Source organism: Sus scrofa, chromosome 8, assembly GCF_000003025.6.
Source record: "Sus scrofa isolate TJ Tabasco breed Duroc chromosome 8, Sscrofa11.1, whole genome shotgun sequence".
NCBI classification, from domain to species: Eukaryota; Metazoa; Chordata; class Mammalia; order Artiodactyla; family Suidae; genus Sus; species Sus scrofa.
The window spans coordinates 72,454,047-72,470,665 of NC_010450.4; the positions used below are offsets into that span (position 1 = coordinate 72,454,047).

A 16,619-nucleotide genomic window follows, 5' to 3' on the forward strand; every position below is an offset into this window, starting at 1 on the left:
AGATTGAATCAGTAATCAAAAACCTCCCAACAAACAAAAATCCAGAACCAGATGGCTTCACAAATGCATTCTATGAAATATTTAAAGACTAATACAAATCTTTCTCAAATTCTTCCAAAAAATAGGAGGGAATACCTCCAAACTCATCTTAGGAAACCAGCATTATCCTGATCCCCAAACCAGACACGGACACTACAGTAAAAGAAAATTACAGTCGCTATCCCTCGTGAACATAGTTGCAAAAATCCTTAACCAAATATTAGTAAACTCAATCCAACAACACAGTAAAAGGAACATACACCATGATCAAGTGGAATTTATTCCAAGGAGGCAACATCCACAAATAAATGTGACACATCACCTTAACAAAATGTAGGCTAAAAATCATATAATCATCTCAACAGGTGCAGAAAAAGTATCTTACAAAATTCAACATCCATTCATGATAAAAACTCTCAACAAAATGGGTTGAGCGGGAACATATCTCAACATAATAAAGGCCATATATGACAAGCCCACAGCCAGCATTATACTCAATGGTGAAAAGCCAAAAGCTTTTCCTCTAATATCAGGAACAAGACAAGGATGTACACTCTCACCATGTTTATTCAAATAGTATCGGAAGCCCTAGCTACAGCAATCAGACCAGAAAAAGTAAAAATATACATCCAAATCAGAAAAAAAAGTAGAAGAGTCTCTGTTTGCAGAGATAATAGGATATCAGAGAAAAACTCTAAAGACTCCACCAAAATACTGTTAGAACAAAGAAAAAAATGTAGCAAAGGTGCAGGATACAAAATCAATATAGGAAAATAAGTTGCATTCCTATACACTAAAAATAAACTATTAGAGAAACCAGGCAAACGATTCCAACTACAACCGCTTCAAAACAATAAAATACTTAGGATAAATTCATAGAAATGAAATACCTGTACACTGAAAACTATAAGATACTGATGAAAGATACTGAAGATGATACAAAAAAAGACATTCCATGCTCATGGATTACAAAAATTAATATTAAATGTCCAGACACCCAAAACAATCTACAGATTCAGTGCAACTGCTATCAAAATTCCAATGGCATTTTTCCACAGACATAGAACAAACAATCCTAAAATTTGTATGGAATCACAAAAGACCCCAAATAGCCAAAATAATTTTGAGGAAGAATAATACAGCCAAGCTGGATGCATCATACTTCTTGATGTCAAGCTATGTTACAAAGCTATAGCAATCAAGACAGTATGCTATTGGCAAAAAAAAAACAGACACATAGATCAGTGGTACAGAATAGAGAGCCCAGAAATAAACCAAGACACTTAATGTCAATAATTCTTCAGCAAAGGAAACAAGAATATGAAATGGGGAAAAGATAGTCTCTTCAGCTTGTGGTGTTGGGAAAACTGGACAGCTTCATGTTAATCAGTGATACTAGAGCATAACCTCACACCAGGCAGAAAAATAAACTCAAAATGGCTTAAAGACTTAAACAAAAGACAAAACCATCAAACTCCTAGAAGAGAACACAGGCAAAACACTCTCTGACATAAACCATCCAAATGTTTTCTTAGGTCAGTCTCCCTAGGCAATAGAAATAAAAACAAAAATAAACCAGTGAAACCTAATCAAACTTACAAGCTTTTTCACAGCAAAGGAAACCATGAAAAAACTGAAAAGACAACCTACGGAATGGGAGAAAATAGTTGCAAGTGATGCAACCAATGAGAGTTTAATCTCCAAAATATACAGACAACTCATACCACCCAAACATACAAAGAACTCATACCAATCAAGAGAAAAAAGAAACAGCCCAACCAAAAAAGTCCGAAGTTCTAAATAGACATTTATCTAAAAAAGATATACGGATGGCCAACAGGCACATGAAAAAATGTTCAACATCACTATTAGAGAAACGCAAATCAGAACTACAACAAGGGGAGTTCCTGTCATGGCGCAGTGGTTAAAGAATCCAACTGGGAACCATGAGGTTGCGGGTTTGATCCCTGGACTTGTTCAGTGGGTTAAGGATCTGGCATTCTGTGGGCTGTGGTGTAGATCGCAGACATGGCTCAGATTCCTAGTTGCTGTGGCTCTGGCGTAGGCCGGTGGCTACAGCTCTGACCCCTAGCCTGGGAACCTCCATATGCCGCTGGAAGCAGCCCTAGAAAAGGAAAAAAAAAAAAAACCACAAAACTACACCAAGGTACCACCTCACAGCAGTCAGAATGGTTATCATTAGTAAGTCTACAAATAACAAATGCTGGAGAGGGTGTGGAGAAAAGGGAACCCTCTTACACTGTTTGTGGGGATGCAAATTTGTACAACCACAATGGAAAACAGTATGGAAGCTTCTCAGCAAACTCAATATAGAACTACCATATTATCCAGTTATCCCACTCCTGGGCATACATCCAGACAAAACTTTCACTGAAAAAGATACATTCGCTCCAATGTTTATTGCAGCACTATTCACAATAGCCAAGACATGGAACAACCTAAATTTAGTCCATTGACAGATGAATGGGTTACAAAGATGTGGTATACATACACAATGGAATACTACTCAGCCATAAAAAAGAACAAAATACTGCCATTTGCAGTAATATGGATGGAACTAGAGACTCTCAAATTAAGTGGAGTTAAGTCAGAAAGAGAAAGACAAATATCATATGACATCACCTATATGTGGAATCTAAAATATGGCAAGATGAACCTATCAACAGAACAGAAAGGGACTCACTAGCATGGTGAGCAGACTTATGTTGCCAAGGCGGAAGGAGTCAGGTAGACTGGTAGTTTGCGGTTAGTAGATGAAAACTATTACATTTAGATTGGATAAGCAGGAGTTCCCATCGTGGCTCAGTGGTTAGTGACCCTGACTAGCATCCATGAGGACATGTGTTTGATCCCTGGCTCAGTGGGTTAAGGATCAGGCGTTGCCATGAGTTATGGTATAGGTTACAGACACGGCTTGGATCCTGAGTTACTGTGGCTCTGGCAAAGGCTGGTGGCTTCAGTTCTGATTGACCCCCAGCTTGGGAACCTCCATATGCTGCAGGTGCGGGCCTAAAAGACAAAAAAGACAAAAATAAATAAATAGAATAGATAAGCAATGAGGTCCTGTTGTATAGCACAGGAACTATATATCAAATCACTTGTGATAGGAGTTCCCATTGTGGCTAAGTGGTTAACGAATCTGACTAGGAACCATGAGATAGTGAGTTCAATCCCTGGCCTTGCTCAGTGGGTTAAGGATCCGGCGTTGCCGTGAGCTGTGGTATAGGTTGCAGATGCAGCTCGGATCCCACCTTGCTGTGGCTCTGGTGTAGGCCGGCGGCTACAGCTCCAATTGGACCCCTAGCCTAGGAACCTCCATGTGCCACGGGAGCGGCCCTAGAAAAGGCAAAAAGACCAAAAAAAAAAAAAAAAAAAATCACTTGTGATGGAACATGATAGAAGATAATGAGTAAAAGAATGTATTTATATGTATGACTGGGTCACTTTGCTGTAGAGCAGAACTAGAACATGGTAAATCAACTATAATAAACATTTTTTAAAAAATAAGTAGGAGTTCCCATCGTGGCTCAGTGAAAGCGAATCTGACTAGCCTCCATGAGGACACAGGTTCAATCCCTGCCCTTGCTCAGTGGGTCAGGGACCCGGCATTGTCATGAGCTGTGGGTCACAGACACGGCTCAGACCTGCTGTGGCTGTGGCACAGGCTGGCAGCTGTAGCTCCGATTCGACCCCTAGCCTGGGAACCTCCGTATGCTACATGTGTGGCACTAAAAAGACCAAAACAGCAAAAAAAAAAAAGTAAAAATGAAGATACAATAATAATTGAGCTAAGATTTGAACTGCTGTCCCAAAAATGGAGCTTGAAATATGATTCCAGTTACATTAGTTGGCTCATCAAAACAAAAATATCAACTCTCTAGAGAAATGTATAACAGAATACAGTTTTCAGGATGTAATATTTACATCATCCAGCTTACAATCTAAAATTGCTGGAGTTCCAGTTGTGGCTCGGCAATAACCAACCCAACTAGTATCAATGAGGATGTGCTTTCAACCCCTGGCCCCACTCAGAGGGTTAAGGATCCAGCATTTCTGTGAGCTATGTTGTAGGTTGCACAAGAGGCTTGGATCTGGCATTGCTGTGGCTGTGTTGTAGGGTAGCAACTGCAGCTCTGATTCAACCCCTAGCCTGGGAACTTCATATGCTGTGGATGCAGCCCTAAAAATAAATAAATAGATAAATAAGTATATAAATAAATAAAATAAAACTGCTTAGCACAGGAGGAAGCAGGAATTGTGACTCAATCTCAAGAGATAATTAGCAAAAACCAATCCTGAAATGACCCAGAAGCTGGAATTAGCAAACACCAAAAATTATGCCAGCTACTATAACCAGGCTCAGTTAGTTAAAGGAAAATGTTCATTAATAAAAGCTCATAATGAGAAACACACAGCCCACCAAAACTGAATCAAAAGAAATATTTTTGAGGTTTTTTTGGGGGGGTGGGGGTGCAGTTCTGGCAGCGCCTGAGTCGTATGGAAGTTCCTGGCCTTGGGATTGAACCTGCACGGCGGCAGTGACCTGGGCTGCCACAGTAACACCACCAGGTCCTTAATCCACTGCACCACAGGGAGCTCCAAGAAGAAATACTCTGAACAGTCCAATCACTAGCAGTGAAATAGAATCTGTAATAAAAAAACAATCCCTGCAAACAAAAGTCCAAGACAAAATGGCTCTACTGGGGAGTTCTACCAAACATACAAAGAATAACTTATACCAATTGCTCAATTAATCTACAACTAAGGAGGCAAGAATACACAGTGGAGAAAAGACATCTCTTCAATATGTGGTGCTGGGAAAACTGGACAGATAAATGTAAAAGAAGGAAATCAGAACATTCTCTAAAACCATACACAAAAATAAACTCAAAATGGATTGAAGACCTAAATGTAAAATGTTATACAATAAAACTCTTAGAGGAAAACATAGGCAGAACACTCTTGAACATTAAGTGCAGTAATATCTTTTTGGATCCATCTTCTAGAGTAATGAAAATAAAAACAAATATAAACAAATGGAACCTAATTAAACTTAAAAGCTTCTGCACATCAAAGGAAACCATTTAATAAAAGAAAGAAAGAAAAGACAACCCACAGGCTGGGAGAAAATATTTGCAAATGAAGTAACTCACAAGGGATTAATCTCTGTCCAAAATATATAATTTATGCAGGTCGATATCAAAACACAAATAACCCAATTGAAAAATGGGCAAAAGGGAGTTCCCATTGTGGCTCAGTGGTTAACGAATCCGACTAGGAACCATGAGCTTGCAGGTTCAATCCCTGGCCTTGCTCAGTGGGTTAAGGATCCGGCATTGCTGTGAGCTGTGGTGTAGGCCAGCGGCTACGGCTCCGATTAGACCCCTAGCCTGGGAATCTCCATATGCCGTGGGAGGGCCCCTAGAAAAGGCAAAAAGACAAAAAGAAAAAAAAAAAGAAAAGAAAAGAAAAATGGGCAGAAGACTTAAATAGACATTTCTCCAAAGAAATACAGACGGCCAAAAAATACATGTAAGGATACTCAACATTGCTAAGTATTAGAGAAATACCAACCAAGTCTACTATCACTTCACACCAGTCAGAATGCCCATCATCAAAAAGTCTACAAACAATAAATACTGGAGATGGTGTAGAGAAAAGGGAACCCTCCTACATTGTTGGTGGGAATGTAAACTGGTATAACCACATGGGAAACAGTATGGCAGTTCCTCAGAAAACTAAATACAGAACTACCAGATGATCTAGAAATCCCATTCCTGGGCATATATCCTGAGAAAATCATAATTCAAAAAGATACATGCACCGCCAGTGTTCACTGCAGCACTATTTACATTAGCCAAGACATGGAAGCAACCTAAATGCCCATCGACAGAGGAATGGATAAAAAAAAATATGGAATAGATATACAATGGAATACTACTCAGCCATAAAAAAGAATGAAATCATGCCATTTGCAATAATATAGATGGACCTAGAGATTATCACACTAATGAAGTCAGTCAGAAAAACAAATACCATATGCTATCACTTATATGTGGAATCTGAAACATGACAAAAATGAACTTATTTATGAAACAGAAACAGACTCATAGACATGGAGAACAGACTTATGGTAACCAAAGGGGAAAGGGGATGTGGGAGTTTGGGACTAGCAGATACAAACTACTATATATAAAATAGATAGGAGTTCCCGTCGTGGCGCAGTGGTTAACAAATCCGACTAGGAACCATGAGGTTGCGGGTTTGATCCCTGGCCTTGCTCAGTGGGTTAAGGATCCAGCGCTGCCGTGAGTGAGCTGTGGTGTAGGTCAAAGATGCAGCTCAGATCCCACGTTGCTGTAGCTCCGACATAGGCCGGTGGCTATAGCTCCGATTGGACCCCTAGCCTGGGAACCTCCATATGCCGCAGAAGCAGCCCAAAGAAATAGCAAAAAAATAAATAAATAAAATAAAATAAAATAGATAAATAACAAGGTTCTACCGTATAGCACAGAGAACTGTATTCTGTATCGTGTAATAAACCATAATGGAAAAGAATATGAAAAAGAATATACATGTATATATGTATAACTGAATCATTTTGCTGGTCAACACTATAAATCAACTATATTTCAGTTTTTAAAAAAAATGAAAGCTTATAAGGAACAAAGAGATAGGAGATTTCAGCAAATAAAAACCGTAAAGAAAAAAATAGAAATGACAAAACTACAATATACAATATCTGAAAGTTTAAAATACTTTGAATGAAAAGACCAAAAAAAAAAGGGAGTTCCCGTCGTGGCACAGTGGTTAACGAATCCAACTAGGAACCATGAGGTTGCGGGTTCAGTCCCTGGCCTTGCTCAGTGGGTTAAGGATCCGGCGTTGCCTTGAGCTGTGGTGTAGGTCGCAGACGCGGCTTGGATCCCCGCGTTGCTGTGGCTCTGGCGTAGGCCGGTGGCTACAGCTCCGATTCGACCCCTAGCCTGGGAACCTCCATATGCCTCGGAAGTGGCCCTAGAAAAGGCAAAAAGACCAAAATAAATAAATAAAATACATTGAATGAATTTAAAAGCACAATAGGGATGAAGTGTCAGTAAACTTAGAAGCAGAGCAATAGAAGTTATCCAACTTTTATGACAAAAAATAAGGATTTTAACACATTATGGAACATCAGGATTTGTAACTGTAGTCCCTAGACTGTCAATTTTTTAAAAAAGCTCTAACCAATTCACAAGTTAAAGTGGAGTTTTTCAGTGTACTCGAACAACCCAAAACAAGTCAGGAAAGAAAGAAAAAGAAAAAAACCAGAAAACAACAAAGAGAAAACAACATGGTAGCCCTACATGTTATCTATGAATAATTACTTTATAGTTTAATAGCCTCAAGAATCCAATTTAAAAGCAGAAATTGTCCAAATAAATTATAAAAATCAAGACCCAACTTTGTTTTCTACAAGATACATTTCGATATACAGAAAAACCCAATAATTTGAAAGTAGTTAAAAAAAGAAGTCATAGCAACACTAATCATAAAACCAGAGTGGCTGTATTAATAATATCATATAAAATAGACTTTAAGATGAAAAGTATCAACTATCATAGAAAAAAATCAGACTTCCCATGTGGCTCACAACTATCATAGAAAAAATAAAAATCTTGCCAAAAAAAAACATTAAAATTATTACCACAGATAAAGAGGGACATTTCATAATAATAAAAGTGTCAAAAAAGGTGTCAATTCACCAAAAGGTAATAATCATAAATACGTCTACACCTATTTGAAGAATACAATACAAAAAGCAAAAACAGACAAAATTTAAGAGAGAATACAAATCCATAATCATGACATCTCTCCCTCATTAACTGACAGAAAAACCACATAAAAAATTCTCAGTAAAAGCATAGATAATTTGGGAGTTCCCACTGTGGCTCAGTGGTATTGAAGCCGACTAATATCCATGAGGATGCAGGTTCGATCCCTGGGCTTGCTCACTCAGTGGGTTAAGGATCTGGCACTGCTGTGAGCTGTGGCATAGGTGGAAGATGGAGCTCAAATCTGGTCTGGCTGTGGTATAGACTGGCAGCTTTAACTCTGATTTGACCCCTAGCCTGGGAACTTCCACATGCTGCAGGTTCAGCCATAAAAAGCAAAAAAAAAAAAAAAAAAAAGTAATTTGAATACTACCAACCATCTTGACCTAATTGCTATTTCTACATATTACAACTAGCAATAGAAGAGTATGATTCTTTTTTAATTACATATGATATATATACCAAGATAGAATATATATATGGCCATAAAGCAAGTTTCAATAAAATTAAAAGGGTTAAAACCATAGAGATTAATTCAATTGTGAAAGAACATAAATTAGAAATTAATAGCAATAAGACACTTATGAAAACCCCTAATATTTATAAATTAAACAACACACTTCTATCTTATACCTGGGTCTTTTTATTACTCTGGTTGATTTATAATGTTCTGTCAATGTCTCACTGCACAGTGATGTGGTCATACATATACATACATTCTTTTCCTCATCTTACCTTCTATCATGTTCTATCACAAGAGATTGGTTATAGTTCCCAGTGCTGTACAGCAGAACCTCACTGCCTATCCATTCTAAATGTAATAGTTTGCATCTATCAACCCCAATCCCCTAATATTTGTAAATTCAACAACACACTTCTATATCAAAAAAGAAATCACAAGAAAATATTTTAAATTGTATGATAGTGAAACATAAAAAAATCATGTAATATATTGAAAGAAGTGAATACAGGGAAATTTACTTTAATGCTTTAAATGCTTTTGTCAGAAAAAAAAAAAAGGACAGTCTTAAATACTTAAGTTTCTACTGTAAAAGCTAAAGAGCAACATATAGTAAAAGTAAGGAGAGAGAAGAGTTCTCATTGTGGCACAGCAGAAATGAATCCCAACTAGGAACCATGAGGTTGCAGGTTCAATCCCTGGCCTCACTCAGCAGGTTAAGGATCCGGTGTTGCCATGAGCTGTGGTGTAGGTCACAGATGCAGCTCTCATCCGGAGTTGCTGTGAATCTGGCATAGGCCAGCAGCTGTAGCTCCCATTCGACCCCTAGCCTGGGAACCTTCATATGCTGGAGGTGGGGCCCTAAAAAGCAAAAAAAAAAAAAAAAAAAAGTAAGGAGAGGGAAATAATAAGACAAAAGTAGAAATCAACACAAAAGAAAACAAACAACTGAGGAAACTAACAAAGGCAAAAGGCAACAAATTTACTAATTCCCCTAGTAATCTGATCCAGAAAAAAAGTGAGAATACAAATTACCTATGTCAGGAAAGATCTATAGATCCTATAAATATTAAAAGGATAATTAAGAGAATATTATGAATAACTTTATGCCAAAAAGTTTAACAACACAGATGAAATGTACACTTATGAAAAATATAACTTACCCAAAGATCTATATTTACATCATGTTTAATGGTGAAATTTTGAATATTCTTCCTAAAACTAGGATTGAGGCAAGGACATGCCCTCTCTTTTTTTATTAATTATTATTAATTACTATATTTTATTTATTTATTTTGCTGCACTCATGACATACAAAAGCTCCTAGGCCAGGGATCAAACCGGCCACAGCAATGATAACACCAGATACTTAACCACTAGACCACCAGGGAAATTAATTTTTTTTGGAATCATCTCTATTTTAGATTATACTGGAGGGCCTAGTCTTTGTCATGAAGCAAAAATAAAAGGAAAATTTTGCAAAGAAGAAGTAAAATTCTATTTGCATGTGACAAAATTATAAAAAAAAAAAAAAAAAAAAACCAAAGCCAATCTATAAACAGTTCCGAAAACCAAGAAGTGAATTTAACAGGGTTTCAGGATACATGGTAAATATATAAAACTAACTGTATTCTTTTGTTTTTTTGTTTTGTTTGTCTTTTTGCCTTTTCTAGGGCCACTCCCACGGCATATGGAGGCTCCCAGGCTAGGGGTCTAATCGGAGCCATAGCCACCGACCTATACCAGAGCCACAGCAACAGGGGATCCAAGCCACGTCTGCGACCTACACCATAGCTCACAGCAACGCTGGATCCTTAACCTGCTGAGCAAGGCCAGGGATCGAACCCACAGCCTCATGGTTCCTAGTTGGATGTGTTAACCACTGAGCCACAAGGGGAACTCCCTGTATTCTTACATAATAGCAAACAATCAAAAATTGAACTAGAACTAGTAGATAAATAGGTCCTGAGGGGCTAATGCGTGGTATAGTGATTTTAGACAACGGTACTGTATTATAAACCTCGAACTTGCTGCTCTTAAGTGTTCCTACCACAAAAATGAAAAAAATAATTATATGATGTGATAGAGGTGTTGGCTAATGCTACAATGGCAACCCTAATGCAGTATATAAATAAAAATGCTATATGTCAATTATATCTCAAGAAAAAGAAAACTGAACTAAAATTATTATTATTTTGGTCTTTTTGTCTTTTTAGGGCTGCACCCAGGGCATGTGGAGGTTCCCAGGCTAGGGGTTGAATCGGAGCTGTAGCCGCTGGCCTGCGCTGGAGTCACAGCAACGCAGGATCTGAGCCTCATCTGCAACCTACACCACAGCTCACGGCAGCACTGGATCCTTAACCTGCTGAGCAAGGCCAGGGATCAAACCTACAACCTCATTGTTCCTAGTTGGATTCATTTCTTCTGAGCCACTACAAGAACTCCCTGAACTAGAAATTTAATTTATTACAATTTATAATTGTGTAAGAAACAGACTGGGAATAAATTTAGCCAAAGGCATGAAAGACCTATACTTATAACTATAAAACATTGCTAAGAGAAATTAAAGAATTTTAAATAAATGGAAAATGTCAGTTCTCCCCAAACTGATCATAGATTCAATATAAACTAATCATAATCCTAGGAAACTTTTTGCTTTTTAGGGCCATGTCTGTGATGTACACAACAGCTTCTTAACCCACTGAGTAAGGCCAGGGATTGAACTCGTGTGTCCTAGTTTGATCAATCAACTAGAAGACAGTGTTAATAGGCTTGTAAACCACACACAGCCATTTCTTTTTTCTTTTTCCTTTTTTTGCTTTTTAGGGCTGTACCCACGTCATATATGGAGGTTCCCAGGCTAGGGGTTGAATTGGAGCTGTAGCCACCAGCCTACACCAGAGCCACAGCAACACAGCATCCGAGTTGTGTCTGTAACCTACACCACAGCTCACGGCAACACTGGATCCTTAACCCGCTGAGCGAGGCCAGAGATCAAACCCACAACCTCATGGTTCCTAGTCGGATTTGTTTCTGCTGCACCACTCGGGAACTCGAGACATTTCTAATCTGAGCACTTCCTATTCAGTGTGAGCCAGCAGAGCCACTCCTTCCAGAATCTCTTTCTAATCCCAAGGTTCAGGAAGCAATACTCCGCCTCTGCTCCTCCAAAGGGGACTGTCTGTCTCTAGGGCATTTCCTTTTCCTACCAGTCTGGACATTCTGACATAAAAGCCAAAAGGAGCTGCAGCCTCCTCCTAGTTTCCACAGTCAGCCACATCCCTTGCCTTTGGATGGGGCAAAGAATACAATACAGAGAAAGGAAAAGGACCAGACTTAGGGTCTCAAAATACTATCCCAGAGTTAGAACGCAGTTTCTTGTATATGTGCTTTATTTCTTCTAATGACTAAAAGCTTTCCAGAGACAAAGATCTATCTCACTACTTTTTTTTTTTAAAACAGTATTCCCTCCTGCCCTTTTCGATATGGTAATCAAGGCTTTGAAATGTTTTGAACATACAACAAAAAATAAAGAATTTTATGGGGAAATAACTATTAAAAATAGTAAAATTTAAATAAATAAAATTTTTAAAAAAGAATTTTATAGTGAAAACACATGCTCACTACCTAGATTCCACCACTAACATTTTACTATTTATTATTATTTGCTTTTTAAGGCCACACCTGCGGCATATGGAAGTTCCCAGGCTAGGGTTTGAATCAGGGCTAGAGGTCGAATCAGAGCTATAGCTGCTGGTCTACACCACAGCCCCAGCAATGACAGATCCTTAACCCACTGGGCAAAGCCAGGGATCGAACCCACATCCTCTTGGATACTAGTCGGATTCTTAACCCAATGAGCCACGACAGGAACTCCAACATTTTACAATCTTTACTTTATCCCTAATCTACCCATTCTACCTATTCATCTACTTATTTTGCGGGATAGGCTCATCAAATGCTTGTTGAAGATTAAATGCTATTGGATGAGTTACAGTTCTTTTTCCAAGTATAGATCTAGACAGAGGGGAAGAAAGCAATGAGGTATGTAAGAGATTCGAAAGATCTAGTGGGAATGACTGACCAATGGGGACCTGCTATATAGCACAGGGAACACTACCTTATATTCTATGATGGTCTATGGGGGAAAAAGAGCTGAAAAAGATGGATTTTTTTTTTTTTTTTTTTGTCATTTTGCCTTTTCTAGGGCCACTCCTGCAACATATGGAGGTTCCCAGGCTAGGGGTCCAATCGGAGCTGTAGCTGCTGGCCTATGCCAGAGCCACAGCAACGCAGGATCCAAGCCACATCTGTGACCTACACCACTGCTCACGGCAATGCCGGATCCTTAACCCACTGAGCAAGGGCGGGGACGGAACCCGCAACCTCATGGTTCCTAGTCGGATTCGTTAACCACTGCACCACGACAGGAACTCCTGAAAAAGATGGATTATGCACATGTATAGCTGAATCACTTTGTTGTACAGCAGAAATTATCACAATAGTGTAAATAGACTATACTTCAATAAAACTGTAAAAAATGAAAGAAGAAAAAAAATGTCTAGTGGGAAAAAGTAGACAACTCCAGGGGGCAAACACAAACTCTTCTTGGTTCTTCTTTGTCCAACTGAATGTGGCCCTACCTCTTCGTTTTGCTCAGAATATAATTCCGCACAAAGATACCAGAACTTAATTTTCCCCTTTGTATTCACTCGCCGCCTCACTGCACCATGAACAACAGTACCTGAGCCACCTGCTCCAAATTCAGTCAGTTGGGCAATTGGCCCAATGGTGGTGAATACAAAACATGAAGGATCCTTCACCCTAAGAAAAACCCTCCTGGATCCAGAATAGAACGCTATTCAATCAGTGAAGGCTTTCAACTCTCCCCAGTAAATCAATTTCTCATTTCAAAGTATTTTTCATTTACAGAACTGTGATTTACAACATAGGTTCTGGGGAGTTCCCGTCGTGGCTCAGTGGTTAACGAATCCAACTAGGAACCATGAGGTTGCGGGTTCAATCCTTGGCCTTGCTCAGTGGGTTAAGGAACCAGCAATGCCGTGAGCTGTGGTGTGGGTCAAAGACATGGCTTGGATCCTGCGTTGCTGTGGCTCTGGCATAGGCTGGCAGCTACAGCTCCCATTAGACTCCTAGCCTGGGAACCTCCATATGCCGCCGGAGCGGCCCTAGAAAAGGCAAAAAGACATAAAACATAGGTTTTGTAGCCAAACAGCCTATATTCCAACCCAGATTCGCTATGTAACTAACTGTGCAAGCTACTCTATCATCCCATGTCTTAGTTTGATCACCTGTAAAATGGGGCTAATATCTCATAGGATTAGGCTGAGGATCAGATGACTTCATACATGTAAAGTGTGTCCACATACACATCCACTTTACATACATATAGAGGTAATATCCATATATACATTATATAGCTTATGGGCACTTAGTCAGTGGACGCTCTCATTCTATGTCCCAGCAGTTATTCTAGGTGAGGGTGATAGAGCAGCAGCAAGACAGATGCAGTTGGACCCTGCCCTCCTCCAGGTGCTTGCAGCCTTCCAAAATAATAATAGTTAACATTAAATAATTGCAGCAGCATTGACTTCACTTGCCCGGCGCTGTGACTGCCCGCTGTAAATAGGTCTAGTGTAAATAACCCTGGTGTCACTCTCTTCCCATAGCCCATCTCCCTCCAGACCTCCAGGCCGTGGGTACCAAGACCCCAAGTTCCTTACCTTTGCATCCATCCTCTAGCGCTGCGCCGGCACTGGGAAGCCCCTCAGGCCTAGGGGACGATCCTCGATGACCACAGGAGGGAGGCTGGGGCGGCGGCACCAACAGCGGACGGGGGCGGCTGGACCCTCCCCTCCGCCGGGCTTCAGTCTCCGTGGAGTCCCCTCCACCGTCAATAGCCAATCCGTCTGCTCCCGCCCTGACCCCTTCTCCTCTCGGTTTGCTCTCGAGCAGCCCAAAGAGGAAAAACCTCTAATTAGGGTCCCCAACCTCCTTTTCCTTTTTGACTTGCCCGCATTTCCTCCCGGCTGGCGGGGTCTGGGTGGCCAGCACCGTCTCCCTCCAGCCCCCGCTTTAACTCCTCGCCAGGTTTGGCACCTCCCCCGGGCGCCGGCATTATCTCCAAGGGGAAGCAGCCGTGCTTAATTACGTTTCCTTTTAACAGTGAACATCTGCTGGGCAGCTCGCCTTGGAGGAGGAAGCAGAGCGAGGAAAACCCACGCCTGGGACGCTAGGAGGAGGGAACCTGCAGGTGGGGGCCAGGGCGCCTGGAGCTGCGCGACTTTCTGCTTCTGCGTCACCTCCACCTGGAACCCACAGATTCCACTGGCAGCTGAGGAGAAAGCAGTGAAAACGGGGCGGGGGGGGATCTTCCAGAAGACCAAGGGTGTCCCTACGATGTAGACTCTGTCATCTTGCCCTTGGCTTCTTAGTGGGGCAACCGCATCAGGCGGAGAACATACACCCTCCAATTTTCAAGGATGACCCTATTTGCAGAAAAGACGACGCTCTGCTTGTGTGCGTTTGATAACAGCGCATTCAAGTCTTCTCAGAAGGTGCAAGAGGCCTGGATGACTTCCGTTGACATTCTGAACTTACTTTTGAAATGAAAGCATGCAAAAACAGCTCCAATATACTTAGAGCTTCATTGGGGTGTATTTTGAAGGTCCTTTAATAAGCCAGTGCTCTAGGCATGCATGCGCCTGTAATACAACTGCTGCATGTGTAAGCTCATCTGGAGTTAATGCCAAAAGGCCATATTTGAGACCCCTGATACCACGATGCCAGAAACAAATGTCCCTTCTGCTCCTCTCCCCCCCATGGGCTCTATGCCTGCAAACACCCAGGAATGGGAGAGAAAGTTCGGGGGGGGGGGCGCTTGGAATTAAGCCTGTGCCAGGGGTCGAAAGCTCTAAAGAAATTCTACTTAACTAGGTTCAGGTTGAGACCCAGTTTGGATGTTTCACTCTCTTCGTGCCTCCTCACCCACTCTGTAAGCAGAAAAATGTTGAAAGAAGCTATAAGGAGAACAAAGATAAAAATAGAGTTGTTAAGAAGAAAGATGCCCAACAATCGGGAGGTGGGAATGCATTCTGCGTGCACCCCAAAGAGTTTCCTTCCTGCCCCTCTCTCTCTCCCCCTCCCTCCCCTCCATCCTGAGTTGGAATCAAAATGCTTCAGCAGGCAGTTGGCAAAGAACGGCATTCATCCCAAACAAATACTTTAGTTTTTCCTGTTTGGTGTATATTACAGCTTTGGAATCCCATGCCTCATCCACATTTCCATGTGGCTTCTCTTTATGCAGAAACAGAACGGATACAGCTTTGTGAGTATCCTTTACATGCAACACATACATACAACATATGAGCTTGCTGCGTGGTACTTGTTAGACTGCAAAAGCCTAGCTTCTCTTTTCTCCTTGGGGTGGGGGGCGCAGTGTAAGACACCCAAGAGCATGTGTTGCATCCATTCCCAAGAGCCCTGCCCAGTTTATAACCAATCAACTTAATGAGGCGGTGCAAGTCAAAACTAGTTTTGCCATATTAATAATTAAATCTGTAACCAAATCACTTCAATTTTCGATTTCCCAGAAATGCATGGCTGAGATGTCATGGCTCATGCTCTCCATACCTGCTAACTAGAAAAGAAAGGAAAAAAAAAGTCTATCCACCACACCCTCCCCGGGGAATCATGTGCAGAGAAAACCATCAGGATTGCGTGCTGCTTGGCTCTCTATCCTTCAGCTGTGTGAACAGCTCCTCCCCTGACACACTTGCCTGTCTTTGAACCTGCCTGGATGGATGAGCTCATTAGCCAGCCACCCCAGGGGCCCTGTCTGTTGGCTGTTCTCCCAGATGCTAGTTCCTTTTCCCGCGCCACCCAGCAGCCCTCACTGCCAAGGTCGAAAGGCCCTCCCTGGGTGGTGCAGCGAGCCCTCCCCTTGTGCATCCGTCCCCTTCCTGGGGGAGAACGTGGGAGGGGCGGTCGGGAGTGTCATTCCTGGCATCCAGCTGACCCTGCAGTGTTCACAAAGGCCACCCTTTCTCCAGGACGCCACTGGCTCCCCAGAGCCTTTCCCCTTTCCTAGGGATGGAGGGTCAACCGACTCAGCAATTCTTACTCCCTGCTCTGCCGCAGGGCTGCTTTTCCGGCACCTACTAGAAACTCTGAATTCCTCTCCTTGTTCCCCTGACCTTGAAGCTGGGCAGCCTCGCCAAAGATCTGCAAGGGATCTGGCAGAGCCTCCCGCCGGCCAGGGTGGG

At 41.4% G+C, this 16,619-nt stretch overlaps 1 long non-coding RNA gene across 1 annotated transcript; it reads left to right on the forward strand.

The window, feature by feature from the left end:
* Window positions 14,360-16,398, forward strand: LOC110262130. The gene is made up of 2 exons (XR_002346718.1): window positions 14,360-15,682; window positions 15,948-16,398. It is a non-coding gene; the product is annotated as an uncharacterized LOC110262130 (long non-coding RNA).